The following is a 23,766-nucleotide window of genomic DNA, read 5'->3' as shown; positions in this document are numbered from 1 at the left end:
TGTGTTCCTGCCCCATGGATCCTGTGCTGGATCCCTGTGGGTGGCTGAGATCCCTGGCATCTCTAATGGCACTGGGTACCAGTGTATATGCAGCCCCATCTTGCACATCATGCAGCAGATTAGGGGAACTGGGAGTGACCCACTAGTTTTCAGTAGGCAGTGCTTCAGGGCAGAGTTCTGAAAATTGATTCCAATAAAACAGAGGACAAAAAGTCCATCTTGTGGAAAGTCATTCCAAGCTGTTCCGGATGAAGTTCAGTCAGTCCAGCTCCCACATTCAAGGGAGTTTGCTTCTCACAGCCCTGAGCTCTCTCACTCTGCTTTTTATCTGGAGCTCAGTTAGCTCAGTGGGTATTATAACCACCACAGATCATTACTTTGCAGAGCTGATGCAGTTTCTTTCACATTTAGGACACTGATCCATCTTCAGGAGGGAGAATCACCTCACGTGGTGCCTGCCATCCAGCAGGGTCCAGCTGCCCTCAGTTCACCACACCAGGGCACTTCCTAACGTACCATGCCAAAGGAGGCCAGCAGAGCTGTGCTTCACTGCTCTTCGTGGACAAGGAAGGGGCTTTATGAGATTAAGTGACATTAAGTTCACCTTAGGTGGTTTTATTTCTTTAATTCCCTGGAAGAGGCCAGTCTCCAGCACTGTGGGAGGCCACTGAAGGCATTACTGCACAGAGTGGCCCAGGGGAGCTAATCTGAATTAAATTTTAAAGCAGGCAAATTCAGCCACATTAAACTCTGATGCATGCTCAGAGTTTCTGTGACAGCACTTTGATTTAGTTTGCTTAAGTTCAGAAGTGAAAAAAAATGAAAATGCAATGAGGGACATTGCAGTGCCCTGGAGGAGGTTGGTCAGGAGCTCAATGAGGCCTGGCTGATCCACCTGAAAGCCCCATGGGCACGGGAGGCTGCACCATGCTAACGGTGGGCTGAAAAGGGGTGGCTGCAGCGTGCAGATGTCAGGCTCTCTGACAGCACCTTAGGGTTAATATCCACAGAAATGGCAAGATATTTTTATACATAAATCATTGAATCACAGAATCATTAAGGTTGGAAAAGCCCTCCAAGATCATCTGGTCCAACCATCCCCTGCCACCAATGTCACCACTAAACCATGTCCCCAACATTTCCCACGTCTAACACTTTCCCTGAACACCCGCAGGGACGGGGACTCCACCACCTCCCTGGGCAACCTGTCCCAGTGCCTGACTGCTCTTTCTGAGCAGAAATGTCTCCTCATTTCCAACCTGAACCTCCCCTTACACAACTTGAGGCCATTCCCTCTGGTCCTATCACTGGTTACCCGTGAGCAGAGGCCGACCCCCAGCTCCCCACAGCTTCCTTTCAGGCAGTTGCAGAGAGCAATGAGGTCTCCCCTGAGCCTCCTCTTCCCCACACCAACCACCCCCAGCTCCCTCAGCCGCTCCTCACAGGACTTGTGACCCAGGCCCTTCCCCAGCTTTGTAGCCTTTCTCTGGACATGCTCCAGGGCCTCGATGTCCTTCTGGTACTGAGGGGCCCAAAGCTGAGCACAGCACTTGAGGGGCGGCCTCATCAGAACTGATTAGGCTTTGCAAAGTGATAATCATAGAATCATAGAATCATAGAATATCCTGAGTTGGAAGGGACCCTTAAGGATCATCAAGTCCAACTCTTGACACCGCACAGGTCTACCCAAAAGTTCAGACCATGTGACTAAGTGCACAGTCCAATCTCTTCTTAAATTCAGACAGGCTCGGTGCAGTGACCACTTCCCTGGGGAGCCTGTTCCAGTGTGCAACCACCCTCTCTGTGAAGAACCCCCTCCTGACGTCCAGCCTAAATTTCCCCTGCCTCAGCTTAACCCCGTTCCCGCGGGTCCTGTCACTGGTGTTAATGGAGAAAAGGTCTCCTGCCTCTCGACACCCCCTTACGAGGAAGTTGTAGACTGTGATGAGGTCTCCCCTCAGCCTCCTCTTCTCCAGGCTGAACAGGCCCAGTGACCTCAGCCGTTCTTCGTACGTCTTCCCCTCCAGGCCTTTCACCATCTTCGTAGCCCTCCTCTGGACACTCTCCAACAGTTTCATGTCCTTCTTGTACTGTGGTGCCCAGAACTGCACACAGTACTCGAGGTGAGGCCGCACCAGCGCAGAGTAGAGCGGGACAATCACCTCCCTTGACCTATTGGAAATCAGCAGTGGGATTTGGTATTAACAGATATTAATAAACCAAAACGACATTAATAAGCTCTCCAAACATGGAAAACAGGATTGTGTTTCTATAGTGGAGGAAAAAAGGAAAAAGCAGCTCTGTGTGGGGCAACCCATCCCCAGTGATACAAGGCAGATCTGGGAGAACTCCTGGCTGAGGGTTACATGAGCCGAGCACTTTCCTGGTTCCTGGGCAGGTGGCTTCTCGAAATAGCCGTGACTCACCAGTGTTTACCCACTAATATTTTCTCAGCCCCTGACTGCAAGGTGATTAGAGAGTATAGATGAGAGTAGCCAAAAGGTGTGGCTAGATTTCATTACATTGTTATCACAATTAGTTTGAACAGTGTCATCACGCTTGCAAGGGCCTAGGAAAAGCACGCTGGTGGGCAGAAATGAGAAAACAGTGAGGGACCCCCACAGGCAGACACAAAGCTGGCAAAGGTTTTCATACAGTCCAGAACGGAAGGGGAAAGAATGACAAAAGGAGTGGCTTATAGTGAAAATCCACTCAGGGATTTTATCATGAAGGCAATTTATTTATGCTGTGGTCACACCTACTAGTCTCTTTTGTGGACTAGCATCCACCATTTGTGTGTTTTGTGACAAGAAGTAATATGCCCCTCTACAGACCTGTTTTTAATATTCTGTGCAGTTTAATATTCTGTACAGTCCTCCCAGAAGAAGGTGGTAGAAAATGGCAGGGTACGTAGGAGGGTGACTGAGGTGACCAAGGACATGGAACAGTTTCCAGACAAGCAATGGCTACAAAAATTAGGACACTGATGCTTGGCAAAGACAAGTGGGTGAGACTCATTAAAAGCTTGTAAATCTTTAGTGGGATGGCAAAGATGAAGAGGAAACACCTGTTCACTGTTTCTCTCTGCAGAAGCATTTTGCATAAGATGCATAACTACAGTGTTAAACAGATGAACTGGTTCAGCTGTTGCTGCTTAGCAAAGGATCGCATACTGTTGATATACCAGAACAAATTCAAGCTAAAACTACTCCAATTCAGAGCACAGAGGATGAGATTCTTAAATGCAGTAGGTTTTTAAAGCAAAGCTCTTTAGATTTACGATTAACAGATTATTATCTTTGGCTTCTCCAGCAGTTCACATTTCTTGGAGAAAGTCACTGGGTTTTCGTGCATAAATTCAAGCCTGAAAATGGGGTTATTGATGCAAAAGGATTGGAATAGATTTCATGTACAGCTACTGTAAAAACATTTTCCATGCACTGAGATGGAAGAAGAGTTCTTATGTAAATTAACTACAACCTGCCAGAAAAGTTTGATGGCCCTTTTCTCTCTGCTTTCTGAACTGGAATCCCCTGAGGCACACAGATAGGACCTTACATTGCCTAATTAAAGCTGGTGTGGGGTCTGGAGCACACCAGAGAGGCTGTGGCCTCTGTCTCTGCCCCACCACAGTCAGTGCCACCCTGTCCAGGAAACGTCTGGACCAGAAGTCAGTCAGGCATGAGGTCTCCCGGAGGTCCCAGCCTTCCAGAGAAAGCTACCTGGAAGGAAGAAAAGCAGAGATAGCAGCAACTATGGCAAAAGACAGCAGGCGGAGGAGTGCAAGAACCCCAGGAGTTGTTTTTTTTCTTGGTCTATAGAGCTGAATTAGAAGGGGAGAGAAAGAAAACCAAAGAACTACACCCCAGCACCTCTAGCAACTACAGCTCCCCATTGCCACCCGCTCCACAGCTTGCCAAACCGGGTGTAACAAACCAAATATTTTTTGTTTTGATACTGCTCTTCAGCGAAATTTGGCAGCCTGGAGTCCCTGCTTCAGAAAATGCAGTGAACATGAACACTCCAGGTTTTATAGACCTCTACCATGTCCTCCCTTATCTCTTTCTTGTCTTCAGAAAGTGACAAAGCTCTGTTTATCATAGCTATTTCCCACCCTTCAGGTCATCAGTCACCCTCTCTGAACTCTTCTTGCTTCACTATTGGCTTCTGAGAGGGGAAGGTTTTTGTGCTTCCAGCAGCAAACCAGCAGAGGCTTTGAAAGCAAAGTTTTTTTAAACGTATGATTATCAGATTATTATCTTTGGATTCTCCAGCAGTTCAGACTTCTCAGAGAAGTTTTCCAGCAGCAAAAGGGCCTTAGTAGAGGAACCCCCTTTCATTAGCACCAGCACTGCCTTACCACAAGGGAAGATGTCTCCCTATGTTTCCTATGTCTCCTATGTTGGCAAAATACATTCTCCTTCTCAGAAACATCTATAGCACACAGTGGGACCACGTGCACTCAGCACCTTGCAGACCTGGGCGCTAATGAACCTGTGTGGGTGCTATGAAGTCATGGTGCTGTTCAGGGCACATTTCTGACTTCCTGACACGACTGCCTTCAATGCTCTGGCTTGTTTTTTGTTTGTTTTTTGTTTGTTTTTTTTCCCACTCACTTGCTGTGCTTAAGCACCAAGAAACAAACCAGATGAAGATCTGTTACCTCTTTAGGCCATACCCTAACTCCCACAGCACTGGCATGTTCTCTCACCCAGACCCACCCATTACGTGACTGCTTTTACAACAGGAACATTAGTAATTCTGCTGAAAGTACACACGGTATTAGCCTCCAGAACGTCGTTTTTGCAGAAACAAAGGTTCTCTTTCACTTCCCTTCACTTATCTCACCAGCTTACCACCATCTTAACACAATCCATTTCCCCTCTTACCCACAAACCTAACAAAAAAGTGCAAAACGAAGACAGCCACGTGCCACCCAATGCTCATATATGAGGAGGAACTTGAGCTTGCAGTGAAAATTCCTGTCTTTGGCTGTTTTCTCTCCTCTTTCTACTGAGAGGACAGTTGCTTTGTAACTCAAATAAGTTGCTAGGTCACGATCCACCCAGTGTGTCTAACAGATCCACCCAGTGTGGCGGACTGATCATCTCCCCCAACTCCAGATGGCTTCAGACTAAATATCCACATGTGAATTAGTCACCTGGAGCTTCTTCGTCAACAGGAGATAACAAAGGATTTTACGAGTTTGGCTTGACACCCTTCTAGAGAGCAGATGCAGGGGTAGATGCCTACCAGAGGAACACCCTGAGCTCTCCAGGCAGGTTTGGGTGGAACATTTGTGGCCATGGCCCACAAGAGAGAGGGGAATGATAGACTCAATGGTATTTCCTGGTCTTGTGATCCCATATTACATTTACTGGTGTAAGAACTGTATCTAATAGCTAACACCATGAGGGGGTAGCTCCTGTTCACATAATTCCATCAAGCTTCCTGGTCACATTTGATTGCCAAGCTTAAAACAGACCACAGTAGCCTGGCTAAAAATGCAGTCTCCTCATACCATGTTATCTGGTACTACCCAAGAGCTCTGCAATGTTTGATTTTACTACCAGGTGAGCGGGACATCATGTGAGTATGCACCAGACCGATCGCCACGCAATGTGATCACCTTATCTGCCTGTAAAACTGCAACCAAAGCCTTCACCTACTTTTACTGAACAAAATCAAATGTAGCTTACAAAAGCTTTTATCCGGACCCCACTGCCACTACTGAGTACTTCAATGTTTTGAAATTATACAATGAGATGTCCCTGCTTCACATGCATCCCTTTCTCACAGTACAAAGAGACTGGATTTTACGCAGCCAGATTCCTCCTGTTTGAATCAAATAAATTTCTTCTTCTCATTTGCATCCTTATAGCTTCCCCTGCAGCTCAGCCATAGATGTTTTGTTTTCTTTCTGTGATAAAATTCTGTATAACCATTCAAACTCTCATGTCTACACAACTACAGCTAAAAGCATGACGAAGTCAGTTTGCTTTCTTCCTTGGTTGTGTTGTATTAGGAAAAGGGAAAGAAAATTTTTAGCAACTGCACTACTTGGAATCCCATATAGATATGCTCTGTTGGTTTATTTAATCTACAACAACTTTATTTATTAAAATTGAACCTGAAATCCTGTGGGTGACATTTTTATGTTCATATGTCAGCAGCCGCCTATTTTGCTTTTTTTTTTAAAAAAAAAAAAAAAAAAAAAAAAACTTCAACAAACATTTATACAGAATTTTCTCAGCAGTGCCCATAATACAATCCCATCTCTAGGCAAGCTTCCAAGCCTCAGCTGCCTGGTCATATGAATGAGGGAGTGCTTTGTGCTTTCAAACCTCAAACAGCATTACCCGCAGTAATTTTTCTCATTCTCCTTTCCAAAATTCATCTTATTGCCCTCCTCTGATGCTCCTGGACACACTTTTCCAGAAATAAGTTACTTGGAAGTTAACATTGCATATAGAATTATTTTTCTACCTTCTCATCTTTTGCCCAACCAACTAGTTATTACATCTGTAACAAGACATGCTTCTTCATGTATTCAGCCCCTATCCCACAGTATGGGCTTGATAGAGGAAAGACAGTTACACCTTTAAATGCTTCTGATTTTGGTGTGAGTCAGGCCGAGGCCCCAGTAATACATAATGATTTTCCTTCTTTCTCCTGAGTTCTGCATCTAACAGATTAATTCCTTCCACAAGCACCTGTGAAACAACCACTTCTTAAGTTGGATTGCCATTAATTCTGATTCTCCCAGCCTCATCTTTGTTTCTGTGTAGTTGCAGAGAGTGTTTAGCGTCAGAGCCTTGCACAGCCTCCCCATTGCTGTTCCATTCTCAGCTTCATTAGCATTTCTCTCAGTATTTTATCAATTTAAGGACAGATGCCCACAAATTTCCATAACAGACAAGGGACTTCTATGCACATCCACTGCTAATGGATTTGAAATTACTCAGTGTGTTTTATCTGCAGGACTTCTCCTTCATAATACCTGTGGGATAATTTGCAAAGCGGTTTTTGTATCATCTCCTTATTTAATTTTCTTCCTTGATGTCTCCAACCAGAATGAGACCAGAATGGTGATGTCTTCATACGGCTCTGCTTCAAAGCTGCATGCAGCTCGTAAGCAAGGGGCTGCAGGAGTAACAGGTAGCAATCTCTCTTCTTGCTGCCCTAATATCACTACAGACCAGCTCCAGAAACCAAAATACAGCGATGGCCAGATCCAGATGGTCTGTCTTCAGCTTCAAACATAGGTATTGCATTCCCTAAAATGCCTAGTCCCCTAAACACTGTAATTCAGAGCCTGTAAAATAATTCCCTGTGGAGGTAATAAAGCCTTGCCAGGTCCCTCTTCCCTGCCCCTCGTTTGACTTTCTTGTGAGGCAAAGGCACCCCGTGAGCACCTCTCTGCTCCATGAGATGCTCTCTGGCATGCTTTGGCTGAAGAGAAACTGATCTACTTGTGGAATAAAAGCACCTACAGGCTGAGAAATCAGGAAATAACCACAGGGGTTTATCTGCACTCTACCTCTGGGTGGTTTGCTGTTTTTAATGTTCCCACATATTGTCCAAATCATTCCTAAGAGATCAGTTTGATTCAGACGTAGTATGGAGAAGGGGAAGGAGATATAATGAGAGCTCCCACCTTTATTCTGCAGGTTTTTTCCCTTGCAATGCCTATTTTTCAGTTCCTGACTTCCTTTTGATTGGCAGCCCACTGAGATCACTATGTGGTGGAGATTTAACAGCAAGTGTCAAATGGCAGGCCGGGTACAAGCCTAAAATCAAACTATGAGACAGAGCTTCTGCCAAGCAGGCTGGTGTGTCAACACCCCTGTTCATCGTGTCTTCAGACCAGCTTAAGTCAACAACAAACACGCAGGTAAATTTGAGGAAGTCTCTCATTATTTCAGTGCCCCAGCCATGAGAATGTTCCTCGTGCCTCTGGCAAAGGTTTATTTGCACAGTCATGGTTTCAGGTGCAGCTGCAGAGCACACAAGGCCAGGGCTGTGGTTCCTCTGGCTCTCTGAGTTCGTTTCCCCTATCAGGGTAGGGAGGAGATGGCAGAGCTGGTGCACGCACCTGGCTGGGTCATCTCTGTGGGTGCCATCAGCCTTGTGCCCTGGTGTGTACCTCCTGGCACCGTGTCTGCACGTCACACCTTTCCCTGGTCACTCCAGGCTCTTCCTAAGAAAGGTGATGGTGCTGTTGCCCAAACACAAACCTTATAGATTTCCCTGAATAGCCTGATCAACTGCTGGGTGCTTGTGAGCAACTGTTTTAGCAAAAATGCTTGCTATTTAAGGAGCACACACAAAATGTGGGTCCCACAATCTCAGTACTCGTTCAGCCCTGTGCAGAGGAGAGAGCTCCTGTCCCAAAAAGCTTAAAAACCTAAGCAAATTTAAGGTACATTTCAGTAAGTGGTCTATACAGGGCAGCCCATAAGTGCATGCTGAATCATGAAACAGAACAATATGAAGGAGAAACACCAAAACTACCAGTATGTCCCCACACCTGGTCACAGCTAAAGCCCTCAGAGATGCCAACAAGGGGACAGTCAGCCTGGGCTGTGCTCCGTGGACCACAGGTGTGTGGGACAGAGTGCCCTCTGCTTTGCCCTAAACCAAACCAAAGTACCCTAAACCAAAGGAGTACCAAACCCAAAGGAGTTTGACCCCAATACTCTCACCCTAAATAGACAGAACTGTAAAAAAATCAGAGTCCCTGGGCTTGGGTCTGTGACTGTGACCTGACACAGGTCCCTGCACTCTCTGCAGCAGCATCTTGTCCCCACTGAAAAATGCAGTAACCATGCATGTAACCATGTAGGGCAGGGGGAAAAGGAGGTGATTCTTTTTTATATAAAAGCTATTTCTATGCTCCTTTTATAATACTCTTCTAGATGTCAAAGCCAGCAGCCTACTGAGCGCTGTCTGGATTATCAGAGAGAGATGGGGAGATGTAGCTGCTGCCACAAAGCACCCATCATCTAGGAAAGGAGAGAGCACAGGAGAGAGGAAGCATTTCAAGCCTCCTGTGATTTGACTCATTGTTTATTCGGAGGGTTTGATTTGTAAATCGGAGGAAATTCACTTCCATTAACTTGTCATTCCACACCAAACACAAGATGCATGAATTATAGCCCTTACTAACCAAGAAGGCTCACAAAAAGCCTTGCTGCTTCGTGTCGGTTGTTCTGCACAAAATGCAGTTAGCAATAATATTTGCTCTTCTGAATTACCAGGAGCCAAAGAGGAGATGTCAAGTTACTGAATGCACCAGCACTGACACAGACACAACCCAATTCCTCGGGGCAGCAGCACAGGGGAGTGGGGCACAGGGGCCAAATGGTTTTTCCCCTTACCTGGAAGCACATTTGTTGGCCTGCAGAGGAATAGCTTCCTTTCAAGCAGCAAAAATCCACCGCATTAGAGACTTGGAAGCCAGATAAAATAGGCACCTAGGAATATAGACGTGGAAGAGAAGAGAGAGACAAAAGTTTTGTGTCAGTTATAGATTTAAATTCACATTTATCTTATTTTTTTAAGACATTTAGATTGGTTTTGTGACAGGTATTGTGTAGGCTGTTAGCCATAGTTTGAGGTTGCTTTTATTTTTCAGTTTGAACTTAGATACCAGTTTAAAAGAAAAAAAAAAGATACTAACATAAAGCTGAGGCGTGCTCAAACTTAATGAGTGCAAAACTGAAGCCAAAGCAGCTCTGCAATAATCATTGAAATTGGAAATGCAGCTGCGAGTCACCTGTGATATAACTTACATTACCTCAGCATTTGAGCACATAGAGCCTTCACTTTTTCCAAAATCTCAGTCCAATACAGACCTGGATTGTTCTCAGACAGGGTTTCATATCCAGGAGTAGCTTATCAGACATCCTGTACCCAGGAGCTGGGATGATCTAAGAACCTTGCAGCTGCCCCCCCCAAAGCCTGCATCTTCCCTTTTCAATACAGATCCTTCTAAAATATTTAGCTAATTTTTCATGAAAAAAGAGTGGATTTAGAAACAGCCACCTTTACACCCATTTTTTCTCTCACTTGGGAATGGGAGAAAAATGACTTCAGATAGAATAGAAATTCAGGATCTATGCGATTTCTCTCTCAAAACAGCCACTTAGAGGAAATTGTGTGTGCAAAAATGAGCAACCGCACGTAGGAACCACAGACTTGCAGACCTCAGTACTGGTAGCAGCCTCTGCAAGAAAGTCTGCAGGGAAAACACTAGACTGCCTTTTACCTCCTCTGCCTTCTTCACAGCTAGCGTGTTTGATGAAAGATTTAACAAAGCTCATTTAGCTGTCGTTATGTTTCCACACAAACACGGCATAGAATGTGAGGGAAGGAAGCTTGCTGCTTCTTTGCATGGATAACAAAAATCCTTTGTCGTTTAATTGCTTTCTTTCCAAGTAGAGGAAAGGGGGATTTAATAGCAGAGAGCAGCTGGGCTGGGCTCAAGCCGTGATCTAAGCAGCAGGGCCCCACCACAGCCACCCAAACCTCAGCTGCAGCCTCAGAACCATGCCCAGAGCTCCGACCACATGCTGCAGACAGCATGCTGTCCTGAACTGTGACGTCAGGAGCCAAAGGTCTGCATACCAGAAGCTGGATAAAGCCAGTTAAGAATCTGAAATGAAATTAATTTCCAAAAAAAAACCCTAGGTATTTCTCTTAAAGTACCTGTACAGAAATTGAAGCCGTGATAAAGTCTTGACACTCAATATCTGCTAAGGTGTTTCTACAAAATGTGGGAAATGCCAGGTCACACAACTTCCCAAACCAATTTGCCTGCAAGAAAGATCCAACTATCTTTATTTTTCTTCTGATGGCAATTCCCAGGATGCCAGAGCATTCCCCTTGAACTTCATTCCCTCTGGAGCTGGTCCTTGAAGACATCTTACCTAACACTGAGAGTGTTCTTGAACACTCTTATCTAACCTGTGTTAGTTTAATTTATCCCCAGGGTGTTTTGGTGAAGCAAAACCCATAGCTTGGGAAACCTTGAACCACTGCCTGCCCAGAGTGCCTGCAGCCTCTCTGCCTCCAAAACCAGAAAAGCCAACAGTCATCTCTTCATCAGAGCAGAGGAGCACTGTTACCTGCTGCCCCGGGTTTTTAAAAACTCCACTGGATTTATGACATGGAGATAAATTCAGCCCTGAATTTTGCAAGCAGTTGCCTGAATAAATCATGTCTGCCAAGTCCCTGTAAATTCAGGTTAGTACTGCTGAAGCTGCCCTTTGTATTTATGCATCTCTCTCACCGCACTGCAATGACTGCAGCACCAAGTTTTAACAACACTTGTGTTGTTTTACCGTGGTTCAAGTACACAGCAGGGGTAAAATTCTCATTTTTGCTAGCAGTGGGATAAAACCCTCCTACGACCAGCTCTCAGGGACAGGTAGGTGAATTTTTTTCTCCAGTCTTTGGAAAGATCAAACTGCTTCGTCCTCTTCCTCGCTACACCAAATCCTTGGTGTCAGCAACACGTGTGCAGGGCACGTTCACAGCAACTCTTTAACCAAGGGCTTGTCAGAAAGAAAGGCCATGGTGCATTTGATGTGTCTTTATCTATATGCTTGCCCTCTGCAAAATAGCCACCTCTAACTATGCCACGCACACACAGTTGGAATTGTTAGCAGTGAACCCAGTGCTGTGTTTGAAACCACAAAAATTGGCAGGTTGTATTAGGAATTGATCTAGTGCATTAGAAAAGACCTTTTGGTCTCTGTTATTGCTACATATTGCATTACCTGGGTTGCTCCAGCTGACCTATTATTGCAGGTATCACCCCGGCTTTGCCACATTTCAGCAGTCTTGCAGTCAGCACAATTTGGGAATAACCATTCATTCATTTAAGTGTGATGATACGGATCTCTACTCTTGCCCTCTAAAATAAAAAGAGCTATTTGACAACCATGATGCCATGTTTAAAACTGATACAAAGGTGAGACTGATGAGCGAGTGCCAACCTCACTCTTTTGTGATTCTGGCTTTATATCTTATTCAGAAGCATGGCTGTTCCAGGGATCAGCCAGGTGACACACAGCCACTGCACTGCTGCTCAGCAAGACAAGAAAATTGAGGGATTACCTAGAGTTAAAACCTTTTTGATTTTCACATCTCTCTTGCAGAAAATCCTATTGACATAGCTTGTTACAGTCGCCCTTTAGCCCTTCAGCTCCCTTTAGCTTGCCCCACCAATTTAATGCAGTTCCCCTGCCCTTGAGAGATGGTAAAAACAGCTTCTTTAGATCCACATGGGAACATGTACTCATGCCTCCAGACCTGGCAGGACTCACCTGGGAGCAGCAGACAGCACGGAAGGCATCGGGTGCCACAGCCCCTGGGGATGCGCGGCCATCTCACGGCTTCTGTCACTGATGGAGAGGAGAGGAGTTCAGTTCTGCTGGTGAAGCGAAGAACATAACCTCGGGTAGCTTGGGACTGAAACAAACACTTATTTTTCCTAATTTTTAAAATTATTTTTTACTTTCTGACTTTAAATGTAGGCAAAGTGCTTCAACAATGGAGACGCTGTTCAGATGAAATCAGCAAATAGTCAAGTCAGTAATTAAAAATAATAAAACAGCTATTTCATTTGCATTTTTTCAACATATAAACTATTTATCCAAAAAATGTCATTCAAACAGAGTGCCTCAGCTCCAGCTTTAAGTGGCTTATTTGCACCAGGAAGGAAACGGGATGACACCACAACCTGGATTTCTAAAAAACATTATGATGATTGTTTCAGGGATGATCATAAACTATAACACGCCTGTGTAAATAAGCACTTTGATATTAGGGAAAGCATTTTTCCCCTTTTGTAGATGAAATTGACTCAACAATTTTCTGTTTCATTTTCTTTTATGTGAAATAGATTACCTCCATTTCTCTAGAAAATGCCACTTAGCTGTACACTCTCTGAAGTGAGTGGGGAAAAAAGCAAACTAAGGGTTTGGTGCAGGCATGAATCTTTTTGCCATCTCACTCCTTGCACAGGACTGCAGATTGGTTTGCCAACTTAAACAAGTGAGAGTGAAATCTTCAGATAAATCTGAGCAATAGGACACAGATAATTCATTTTTAATTCCTGTCTACGTTCATCCCAAGGAAGAACAGACAAAAGCACAGCCCGTGGAGCACACCTGTAAGAGGTACATGCACAGCAAGAGGAGCATGGCACGAAAGCTGAATCTCTTCCTTTGTAACCAGCCGTGCAGATGTACAAAACGTTTTAGTTTTCAGAATTTGATGTGGCAGGCTGTGGGAGTGAAATTCAACCTACTCTGGAATAAATCAAATACGATCAAAGGGAGACCTTTAAGTGATTTTATTTCAGAAGAAGGGCTTGTGACATCCTGAAATGAAATATTTGATAGGCACAAATTGTCTAGACTGCATTTCCCTTATAACACCTTTTCAGACATAATTCACATAGCAAAACATCAGGGAGGAAGAAAACACAACTAAAGTGAGGGTACAGAATACACTTACACCACGCTGCATCACCCAGAGCTTCTTTCCAAAGCGAGGACACTAAAAACATCTAAAGGGCATTTAATGTAAAACTAGGGAGAGGCCATGCACATGTCTTGGTCAATGAACTACCAAAAATACTAAAACCACCCAGAAAACCCCCTTGGCTTTGCCCCAGTGCAGAGAGTAACCCAGGTTCATCACTCATGCGAGGTGCAGGCTTACATCAAGCCCAAAGCAAAACTCAAGAAGTGCTGCCCTGGCACCTCAGTGGGAAGAGCAGAAAATACTGAATTTTACCTCTTAGAGAGGTGCAGGATCAGTCCCTGCCTGCAGTGGGCCAGTGCCAGCATCAAGCGTCAGCCTGGACTTCCTTCCCACCATTCAATGCCATCGTCCAGATGCAATGGTGAAAGCTGGATTTCTGAATCTCCTTCTGAAAACTACAGGGAAAATTATAGGAGAAGCTCTGTCTGAAATTACAGGAGAAACACAGCACCACGCTCATTGCATGCTGATGAAGATAACAACCTCCCAGTGCCTGCACCTGCAATGTGCTCCTCACATTCAGAAAAGACAGCAGCTGGGATTGGCACAGGGATTCTCCAGATTTAGACCCATTTTGATGTTTTTGCTCTCCCTGCCTGCCACCAGTTAGTGACCCCATGTTCTTAGTCCTCATAGGAGCCCGCACTGAAAACCATCATGTATCTACCATCTCCTTGACTTGGTTTTGCAGGTCCATCACACCAAAACCACCCCAATTTATTTTCAACGTTAGCCTTGGTAGGAAACCCTGAGACTCTGGACACAATCAGGGCTGTGTGCTTTCCTCTTGGGCCATGACAACGGTAGATAGGAGATACTTGATGTCAGATGGGTGGTCCTGCATGGGGACATTTTAATTACCAATTCCCAGAGCTGACATCCCACTACATGTGTGCTCGCTGTTGCTAGCTCAGCCCAAGCTGTCACTGGGATGTAACAGAGCTGCCTTCCTGGTTCTTCTTTCCCATACCATCAGTCAAGATGTGACATTCAGGTAGGTCAATATACATCAGAAAAGCTCCGTGCTGAAAACTGTCATCCTCACCTCAGCACACAGGGAAAGGAAATATAATGGTATCACCATTGCCAACGGATTGGCAGCAGTAGCTCAAGTTCCCAACATATCTAGTGCTAAAAACATAGAAATATCTGCTCCAATCACATAAGAAAACTGACAGTATGATTTGCAACTGCAACAAAACAAATTCCTAAAGGTTGAGAGTTTTTTTTGCCTAATTAAGAAAATGCAAAAATACAAGAAATGCTTTGCTCTTATAATTTTCATCTGATACAGATCTCTTCTTGGAAAAGTGAGTGTCATGCTCAAATGATAAGTAAAACTAGCAACAGCCTCTCCAGAATTTAATTCAGTGACTTTTGCACCTCTTCAAAGCAGATAATTAAAATTGACTTACAGAAATACCAGCATCCTACAAAACTCTTGAATAGTTTGTAGAGAACAACTACAGCGTCAGAACAAAAGCTTCGTAGACAGCAGGTGTTAGATGGGGATTAAAAACCATGGGGAAGGCAGTCACTTAAACATCACTCTTTCTACAGGCAAATACTAAACCCTCCAATCCTTTCTGCATTATTCTTCCCACGCTCAAAAGCGCAATGCCATCCAGAAGCTGCTAACACACAACATCAGTTAATGTTCATGTCCGTAAAGTCAACATCCAAACCATGCTAAACCCCTCTGCTTAAAATGTTTTAACAGGTTGTAAAGACATAAATTGGTATAATATGACTATGTATTATATATTTGTTTGGGGTTTTAGTGCCCATTAGTTTGTCATCAGAACAGTCTGATGAAAATGTCAACTGGAGTCTTGGGTGGCCGGTTTACAAAATCACACTGGGAAGTTAAATATTGACAGTAAAAAAGCAAATATTAAAAATGACAACAAAACACCACAGCCAAAGTCTGTGGAGACCATAAGAAAACATAAAATTGCTATGACAAAATATTGTTCACAAATCTCTCTGGCATCTGTAGTCCCATGTTCAGAAGGATGCTTCAGACACACAGAGACCCATGCTTTGAGCATCTCCACTGCTGTTCAGCCTGGAGAACATCAGCTCTGTTTTGATAACCTTCGTGCTGCCTTCCTGGGTATTTTCAAGGCAAATCCATTCAGAAACTCCGAGGCCATCTCCCTTACCTGCCATTTTAAGAACATCACACGGATTTCTTTGCATCTTTCCACCCATTTCTTCCTCCACCCTCCTGAAGTCCAGCCACCTCATCTCTGTCTTTAAGGAACGTCACAGGTCAGCCCTTCTTTACCACTTCAACTACAGCATGGATGAGGGTAAAATCCACAACCTGATCCAGAGACATCATCACGTGCAGGTCTTAGACAACCACAAAATGCACACCTCTGAGAATATTGCTGCTACCTCTGTACTTACTCATTGCTGCACTGGAGCAGCAGGGCCCCTGTAGTGTTCACAGCATGCCTGATACTGCATCTTCTGCTTGCATTGGCACAAGTTGTTTGGGTTACACCATCAGTAAAGCCAAGAGCAGACCACTCCAGGGACTCTAACTTTGATATCTGCAATTGAAGGCTCTCAGGGCCCTGCTGGGGCATGGGCATCCGTATTGCCATGCCCAACAGCACAATTCCTCTCCTTCAGCCTCAAGCTCTCGGCTCTCATTTATCAAAATGACTTTTGATAGAGGAGAAAGACCCTAAACCAAACAGAAATCAGACCAGCAGCCTCTCATTCACAACATTTACATAGAACCACAGGCAGACAGCATCATATCTGGAAGGGGTGACCTGTGTTCAGTGATGCCATCATTTTAATTAACTCCAGGCTATTCATTAACACCTCTGGGTTGTTTGCTCTTCAGTACCTCAGGATAGAAGTTTTAATCAGCTTAGTGATTGGACAAATAAGATTTTTTTTCTCTGTGAATTTATATATTTAAGATCTATTTAAGATCTCTCTCTTAAAGCTCCTGAAAGAATTGGATGATGTGAATCCCCCAGGGAGGGTCTCTGACACTTCTAGACTGGCAGGGTTATGGGGTTGGATGGTTTTTTTGCATTTCACACATACAGAACTTGTTAGTCAGAGCATCTCCTCCAGGGACATTTGACGGGGTACCTATTACAGAGCAGGGAAAGCGGGCATGGAAGAAAGGAACATGTATATGACATTATGCATGCACGCATCCCTACCAGCTTCATACAAACTGATGTTAGACCCCTGGGTTTCAGCAGCAGTGGGCAATGCTCTGCAGCACTCTTCACAGCAAGGGCAGGGCTGTGTCTGCTATACAGGATGCAAAACAGCTTTCTAGGCAATTAAAATTGTAAGTTCAGTCAAGCTCGCAAATCTATGGTAAATTCATCCCTTCAGGGCTCTGTGCTTTTTAGATAGAGCCCGGTAAAGACAGCACAAAGCTGGAGCATCTCCTGAGACGTTTCTCTCACATTCGCTTGCATTTGACCTTCTGCTGACTCGAGCCCTGGCAGGAGCTCTGACTTACAAGCCCTGGCAGCAACCCAGAGAAGGAGGAAATGGAGTGGGAGACGTCTCCATCACCTCCAGAGCATCAGTGCTGTATTCTGCAGGTACCCCGCACACATCACGGTGCTAGCTGCAAGGCCTTTCTGACCCTGTTATAAGGGGCAAAGTATTTTTAAGGGGGTATCTGCACCACTTATAGGTAGAAGACAACTTTGCTATTTTGACTTAGAAAAATAAAATGGCATAATGCAGTCGCAGTCAATCTCTTCTGTCCTAGTTAGAGCAAAGATAAGCCTGCAGCAAAATGACTTAATACACAGCATGATTCAGTAATTTTTGGAGATAGGAACTCTATTTTAAGTATTAATAGGTTGTCCCAAACCCCAGAACTTCATTCATTTTCAACTTTATTTTCATGTTCAGTAATTCTTTCCTCCCAAAAAATAAGTGCAACTGCTCCCCCCATCACCTATCCATGAGCAGCCTCATGCAGCCCAAGCTTCTGAGCACTGAAGTCTCAGGCCTGTAAGTGACACACATGGAGACAAAATATGAATTAAATGATGTGCTTTTATAATAATAAAGCATAGAATTGCTCCTGGGATTAAACACAGATCTGCAGCAGAAAAAAAAATATATATATATCTGATCTATGCCCCAGCAATTTGGATGAGCTGTTAGCAGACAGGGCAAACCTTTCCCCAGAGCTGTAATTAGCAAGATGGATTCATCATTACATGGGAATTTTGATTTGTTTGGAGAAGAGAAAAAAAGCCTCTTGGGATCCTGGTGATCGCATTCATTACCAAAATAAAGTTCAGCATCTAAATGAGGGTTGGGTACAGACCTGGAGGTTCAAGAGTGTTAGATGGGTTTATTGAATACATCAGGGTCCTCAGGGACCTTGCTGAGCCACCAACGGCTGGCACAGTAGCTGAACCTGCAGGAGACATCAAAGAGCTGAGGCCAGGCTGTTTGAAGCCAGCAGATTTCACAGCTTCACCCTGGTTTAAGGAAGCTTGGCCCTGCTGGCCATGCAAGCCCTGCCCGTGCCAAAGTGGGCCCAGGAGCCAGCAGCTGGGCTAACACCAGTGTTGGAGATCCTGCACCCAATTCAGCCTCTTGTTTCTTCACCTGTGAACACAATTGGATCTGCAAAGGGGTCTCCATGTCCCCCTTACACCAGGTGGTGTCTCTCGGCTGTTCAATCCCCACAGGCCCCCTGCGAAGGGCAGGGCCTGCTCCCTGCTGAGATGAAGCTGCCAGGTCTCTGGGACACAGGGATCCCCACCCAGACGAGCTGTCCCAGGCTGCTTACACCCCGACAGAGTTTCCCCAGAAAGACTGAGTTAAACAAATTCACTATATTTTTTGGTGATGGCATTTTCAACCCGCTTTGCTGCTAGGACATTTGATCGTTTCCTGTGGGTGCTCTTCTAAAGGCATGGGGCACAGCCCGTCATCCCCTGCCAGCAAATGAATTAAATCCATCCCCAGCACAAAAGGCCAGTACAAATCATTCACATCAGGATCACAAGGAACTGACACCGCACTCCCCAACTGCAGACATGGATCACTTTGGTGGCGTAAAATGAGCTGAGGCTGTAACTGCTCAGTAAGCCCCCTGAAGTCAGAAAAGCACCGGCCTTTGAGGCTGGAGGTGAACCAAGGCCTGGCCACAGGATCCCCACAGCAGACATTTAATATATATATATATATATATATATATATATATATATATATTATACATTTACACACATATATACACACACACACACCCTGCTCAAGAAGGAGATTTACAATTTCTGGTAGGTTTTCTGTGAAACCTTTGTAGGTCCCTTCCAACTGAGCAGTTCTGAATCTTTTCAGCCCACAGCTACACACACGTGTTGGATGCCTGAGACATAGAAATAGCAAACCAGCTCACGGCAGCTGCTAGAAAAACCAAAAACCCTCTGTGTAACACTCCAGTGTGGGAAGCAACCTCCAGGGACACTTTGGTATCACAGGCCATCTCTGGGAGACCTTATTGCTCACTACAGCTGCCTGAAAGGAAGGTGTGGGGAGCTGGGGGTCGGCCTCTGCTCACGGGTAACCAGTGATAGGACCAGAGGGAATGGCCTCAAGTTGTGCCAGGGGAGGTTCAGGGTGGAAATGAGGAGACATTTCTGCTCAGAAAGAGCAGTCAGGCACTGGGATGGGTTGCCCGGGGAGGTGGCAGAGTCCCCGTCCCTGGGGGTGTTCAAGGAAAGGTTGGTTGCTTAGGGACATGGGTTAGTGGATGATTGGACCAGATGATCTTGGAGGGCTTTTCTAACCTTAATGATTCAGTGATTCAAACATTTTTTAAAAAGAAAAGAGCACAAATACAATAGGCAACTGAGAGGCAGGCAGCAGAGGAGCACCATTAAGCAGCCTGCAGCAGTGGCTGGGTCTGCCCCCATCCCTCTTCCCCTGTGTTGCCCCTGCATGCCCCAACCTGCTGCCACCACCTGTGGCTTCATCAGCCCCAAAGCCACCACCAGCAAGTCTCATCTGGCCCCTGCTTCAGACATGGATGTGATTTTACCAAGATGCATTTGGCAGATATAAGCATTACTCAGGAGCAGAAACCTTCTTCTTAATAATCCATTAAGTCTGTTTGAACTGAGCTGTACCAGCCCCTGCACAGAAATGGGTCGCTGCAGAGCAGGTTTATGCAGCCAGCAAGCCCTGCAAAGCTTCCCAGGGCAGAAATCTGCTGAGGAGCAGGGAATGGCAGGCAGAGAGCCAGCTGCATCCAATCTCTCAATAAACTTATCCCCTAAAGCCAAGGCTTGTTTGGAGGTAGGAGCCCAGTTCTGCAGTCTTTGTTTCAAGCTAAGCCTGATGCCGGAGGATGGCTCGTCTTCACCAGATGTAAAAAAGCAAGGGGAAAGAGCACCTTGCTTTAAAAACAGAAGTAACTTTTCCTAAAAACAAGAGTTTCTGGGTTGCTGCTCTCACTCCTAGCCTGGGAGGAACAGACACAAACACATTTCTCTCCAACAAATCAGTCTCATATTTTGATGCAAGACTGCTCTCTGTTGGTTTGGAGAAGCCCTGCCTGCTGTTTGCATCCTGCTAAAACCCTGTCAGGCAGCAAGTGGTACTTTTCCAGTAGCAGCAGGACAGCGGTGCCATCGGCAGGGAGGTAAAAATCATTTTATGATAAAAATAAGTTTGTTGTGTGTCACAAGAGGCATTGTCCTGATTTTTCCACTTGATAAGTGAAGCAGCTATTCTGTCCAATTCAAGCAGGGACTGGAAACAACTCTTCTAAATGGGATGCTGATTTTTATATATATATTTTTATTTTCATCTTGCTTCACTCATTCCCCCCAGCGTCTTCAGCCTCTGTACTGCTAGCCTGAAGACAAATGCACAGAGCACCACAATTTTAGATCCTGCCTTCTGCTTAGTAATGGATTTGACATATATCTGCTCTGAAGAGTGGAGATGAAAACAATATCTGCCCCCCATCTTCTGAAATATTATTATCTGCCTGTCACTGTGCATAAACCTTCAGGTTCATCACCAACATCTGTTCAGTCCCCTCAGGCCACAGCTGGAAACTCAGCTCTCTAGGAAGAGGGCAAATATTGGACCAAAGAAGAACATTCACCAGCATTATCAGATTTTTATCAGATTTGTCAGCTAAAGAAACTGATATTTTTATAAAAATCCCTATAGAAATTCAGCTGATGATACTGTATTGGACTGCTTTCAAGCGTCTGCTAAGGGGAAGAGCTCTCCTTAGTAATTTAAAAGGTTGGAATTACAGAGACAGCTTAGACAAATCGCTAGCCAGGATCAATGCAGAAGAAGCAGCGTGAGGAATGCTACAAAACTGAGCTTCAGCAGCTTTTCTTCCAAAAGCAAATCCCCAAACTATTTCTGGATGAAATGGCCATGCTAGCACTGTTAGATGTGCCACTCAAAGTGCCCAAAGGCACCTGAGGGAATACCAGGTCCGAGAAGATGCTCCACATCGATTTTCTATTTATACATTACAAACACACTTCAAATCATCACCGTCCCTGGGGGTGTTCAAGGAAAGGTTGGACGTGGTGCTCAGGGACATGGGTTAGTGGGGGACATTGGTGGTAGGGGGATGGTTGGACCAGGTGATCTTGGAGGGCTTTTCCAAGCTTAGTGATTCTATGAAATTCACTATTTCACCCTCTCAATCACTATTATCAAAAGCAGCAAGTAAAGAGTGGGGCTAAAGCCACGTTCCTCTTTTTTAAGGTCTCTCAGATCCAGGTTGTCCAGGCTGTTCAGACACCTGTGTCCCACACAGGTTCTCAGCACACAGCCATGCAGGTAAGCCTGCCTGTTTGGGGGTATCAGCATCAAACAAACAAACATCAATCAGCTGCAGGCGAGGACTAACAAAGCCCTGCACCCCATCCTTTTCTCAGATGTTCCTGGCTCCATTTCAAAAGACCAAAGACTGATAAACTAAGGTAAACTTAAATTTAGAAAACAGGCTGTGTTTTGTGGGGCTTCAGGAGCTGCACTTTCTCAGGAACTGAGCTGGGCCTGAAGGCAATGACCTGAAGCTGAGCAAAGCTCAGAGACTGCCCTGGCAATGCAAGGCTAAGCCAATGCCTAAACTATTTAAACTGAGGTACACTCCCGTATGCAGCACAGCTAACGGCAACACTTAGTGTATCAGGTTGCATGATGAGTGTCGTTCATCAAATCAATATTTGACAAAGGCTTAGTCCTACTATTTGGTTAGTTTTATAACCAGCTACATGGTATTCTGCAAGTAACATTTTAACCAAGTCTATTTTCTGGAATATCTCGATCCGGTAGGCAGAGCTCTGTTTGACGACTGCATAAAACTGCCTCAGTTCAGAAACCTTCTCCAGCAAAGAACACCCACCTTAAGAATACTTTTAATTAATAAAATAAATCTGTTGTTTAATCCTGGCTGTGGAAGTCGAGACAATACCAGAAGTGGTGGCACCTACAGGACGTATGCGTAGAAACTTCAACCTGCTGAGTCCTACTGCAACATTCCCACTATAAGGTCCAGGTAAACACGTGTGATTTCAGAGTACTTACAGCTACTTCATTTAATGTTAGAAGCAATTGGAGGAATACCTCATCACTCCTTTCTGACACTCGCTTTGTTTTTATACAGTGGGTGTAAAAGCAATCCTGTTAATGCACCTTGATGGCTGGAGGAGTTCAAAGAGCTGGAAGATAAGCCATTGGGGTGCTTTCACAGTTCTCCTCCTGCTGGTTTCCCAGACTGCTCACACCCTAGGCACCTCTCATTTCAGTGCCTAACTTCTTCCCCAGATTTTTGGGGCAGGAATTATGATGGGTATTTAAGAAGCCCGTTTCCAATTCTCTGTACAGTACAAGTGAGCTCTAGGACACAGCATGCCAGTACCTATACTCCTCCCAGCATTTCTTCTCAACTTCTTCCTTCCCCCTTCTAATCATTAGCTTGGTTTCACCTCTATTTCTGGTCCTAGGCGGAACATATTCCTTCTATTACAACTCTTTTCAGTCCACGCTGGGCCAAAACTACTTAAACCTTGTGGTTTACCTGCACACCACGCATGCTGCGGGTTATACCACCTCATACACCGCTGCAGAAGAAACTTCCAGCCCACTGCTAGTGACAGGGATGGTTATATCCAGGCAATTGATTTAATTCTTCCCATTGTTTCCAAATCACTCCCTTTGCAGGAGCTGGAAGCTGCCTGTAGCTTCAGAAGCAGCACATGAGCTGAAGAGACAACAGCAGAGTACCTTGCCACATCACCCGCTGAAAACCTGGGACTGGGCTCCGTGCAGTTGGATGCTAAGGGCCAGGTAGCCCAGGGACATGAAGAGTTGTCAACATGTACAATGCAGACTCATGGCTAGGCTAAAATCCCACGTGTACCCCGATGGGAAACAGCAACAGAGGCTCCCCCATTCCCATACGGGGTTGTACGCACGAACTGCGGAGAAAGAAAGCCTTAAGCTTGCCAAGTTTTTTAGGCAAGAAAACATCAAACAGAAAACACACAGATTTTTAACAGGAGAGACATCAGCAGAAATTCAAAGCCAGATGTTACATGCATGTGACAAGTGCAGCACAAAGCAAGCCAGAGGAACGCACAGGTCAGCAGCAAAGAGCTGATGCTGCAGCGCAAAAACCCACAGGAAACAGAGCATCAAGAGGAAAGCGGGCATAGCACAAACAGTGCCAGGCTTGGTCTACAGGAGGTAAAAACAACAAAAGCTGCAGCCCAGGAAAAATAAGTTTAAGTCCTATCAAAACCACAGAACTGAACTTGTATCTTTTACAAACAAAATGGCAAACAGGTTAAAATAAGGCAAACAAAAAAAAACAAACCACTATTCTCAAGTGGTGCAATTCAGAAGACACCCTGAAGTCCATCAGCTCCATCCTGTTGTCCTCCAAGGCCTCTGGCCTCAGCACCTTGCTGCTCCTCTGGGCTCCAGCCCCAGTCTTGGTGTTTCCTTGCCACCAGGTTGGGTACTGCCACCACATTCATAAAGCCACTCTCACGCTGGTAGTTGAGTAGTGATGATCTAGGTAGCGTTAGGAAGATGTGTTGTGCTGCATTACTTACCTGCTGTAAAATTGGCTGGATGCTCCCCTGTATGCCAGCAGTCTCCCAAAACACAGTTTCAACTTTGGTGTTCTTTAAAACCAAGCATGTAAGATTT

At 45.1% G+C, this 23,766-nt stretch overlaps 1 protein-coding gene across 1 annotated transcript in view; it reads right to left on the bottom strand.

Moving 5' to 3' along the window:
- The window catches only part of FER1L6 (fer-1 like family member 6), a 93,394-nt gene extending 88,411 nt beyond the window's left edge, over positions 1-4,983 (bottom strand). Inside the window, exon 1 of the mRNA XM_084507744.1 lies at positions 4,890-4,983. The gene's annotated coding sequence lies outside the window, so the exon portion shown is untranslated. The remainder of the gene's footprint in view (positions 1-4,889) is intronic.
- Positions 4,984-23,766: the final 18,783 nt, after the last annotated feature.

This window comes from Aythya ferina (genome assembly GCF_964211825.1).
Source record: "Aythya ferina genome assembly, chromosome: 2".
Classification (NCBI taxonomy): Eukaryota; Metazoa; Chordata; class Aves; order Anseriformes; family Anatidae; genus Aythya; species Aythya ferina.
This window is presented reverse-complemented; position numbering and strand designations above follow the sequence as displayed.